Here is a 2,181-nt window from a genome sequence, read left to right on the forward strand (position 1 = left end):
TGAGATGGCTCAGCGGTTAAGAGCGCCAACTGCTCTTCCAAAGGTCCTGAGTTCAAATCCCAGCCACCACATGGTGGCCCACAACCATCCGTAATGAAATCTGATGCCCTCTTCTGAAGTGTACAGCTACAGTGTACTTACATATAATAAATAAATAAATTAATTAATATTTATTAAAAAAACAAATAAACAAATCATTAAAAAAAAAACCAAGATCAGACTCTGCCTCAAGAAAAAAGTCATGAAAAATTTTATTAAAATATTTACAGTTGTTCCTGGTTTTAAAGCTAGTCCTTTGCTGGTGTAAATCTTGAGCAAACACTTTACAGGTCAGATGTGGTGAAACATGTATAATATTCCAGCCTTGGTTGGCAGAGGCAGGAGTATTTTGAATTTGAAAGCAAACTAGACTGGAAAGAAGATCTTATCTCAAGTTTAATTTAATTTAATTTATTTTTTATTTTTTTAAAGATTTATTTATTTATTATATATAAGTACACTGTAACTGTCTTCAGACACACCAGAGGAGGGCATCAGATCTCATTGCAGATGGTTGTGAGCCACCATGTGGTTGCTGGGAATTGAACTCAGGACCTCTAGAAGAGCAGTCAGTGCTCTTAACTGCTGAACCAAATCTCCTGTCCCAGTTATTTTTAATTTTACAGTTTAAAGGCATTGCTATGAAACCATTCTTGAGCATTTGCAGAGCTAAGAGCGATTTGTTAAGATACAAACAATGGAGAGGAGTTTAGCTGTATGACAACATCATCATTCAAATTTTATTGTAAGGGTTGGCAAGATGGCTCAGCGGGTAAGAGCACTGACTGCTCTTCCGAAGGTACTGAGTTCAAATCCCAGCAACTACATGGTGGCTTTATCTGTAATGAGATCTGATGCCCCCTTCTGGTGTGTCTGAAGACAGCTACAGTGTATTTATATATAATAAATAAATCTTTAAAAATAAATTTAAAAAAGAGAGGGGGGAAGGGAGAGAGGGAGGGAGGGAACGAAGGCAAGGCAAGGCAAGGCAAAAGAAAAACCACATAAGGCTTGGGGAGATGGTTCAGGACTTGCATCCGCCATCAAGCCTGATGACCTGAGTTGGATCCCCGGGATTCACATTGTAGGAGAGGACTCAGGAAAATTGTTCTCCAACCTACACAAGCGCAATGTGGCATGCGTACTGTGGCATGTACACCTCTCTCTCTCTCTCTCTCTCTCTCTCTCTCTAGCAGAATGTTTGGTGTTACGTGTCTTTAATCCCAGTATTTGGAAAGTAGTGGTCCACATGCTCAATATGACTTCCAGAAAAGCCTAGGTGAAGAGTGACACCCTGTCTCAAAAGATCCAAGATGGCACATGCCTCTCATCACAGAATGTGGAAGGAAGGCAGAGAAGCAGGAGGTACAGACATCGAAAGACAACCACGGCTGCACAGCCAGCTGGGGGCTAGCTTGGTAAGATACGTGAAACCCTGTGACGGACAACAGCAATGAAAACAAAAAGTCAAACAAGGGGGGTGCATAGAGCAGGGACTGGAGAGATGGCTCAGTGGCCACGGGTGCCTGCTTCCTTTTCAGAGTACGTGGTGCACAAACTCCCCGTAACTAGCTCCAGCAGATCCCTTTACTTTTTCTGGCCTCCACGGGCACCTCCACTCACGGACATTATCACATGCGCACAAAGAAAGAGAGAGAAAAAACAATCAAACAGGCTACCTCCACTTTCCAAGTTCCAGCGCTACAGGCATGCACCACTATACCTGGTATATGTGGTGTTGGGATCGAATCCAGGTCTTCACGCACGCTGGGCAAGCATCCCACCAATAAAGCTGTATCATCAGCCACAGTATATTTAGCCTTGTAACTCATCTCTTTTTGCATACTGTGCAGAGATGTCAGTGAAGGATTCTGGTTGAAGAAAAGACAGATGCAAGTGCCTTTTAGATGAATTAAACATGATTTTCCTCATCTGGTTATTCATCTTTCCGGAACACCCTCTCTCTCATTCTTCCCCAGTTTCCTTTGGAGAGTCCCAGTTTATGAAATACCTGTCCATTCTCCATAGTGAACTTCTTCAAGTCTCTTTTTTTTTTTTTTTTTTTTTTTTTTAAATGCCATTTGAATTTCAAACACATGAGTCCCTTATGAACTTTCTTCTATCAGGAATTCCACTGTAAGG

The sequence above is a fragment of the Mus pahari genome, chromosome 10 (genome assembly GCF_900095145.1).
Source record: "Mus pahari chromosome 10, PAHARI_EIJ_v1.1, whole genome shotgun sequence".
NCBI lineage: Eukaryota > Metazoa > Chordata > Mammalia > Rodentia > Muridae > Mus > Mus pahari.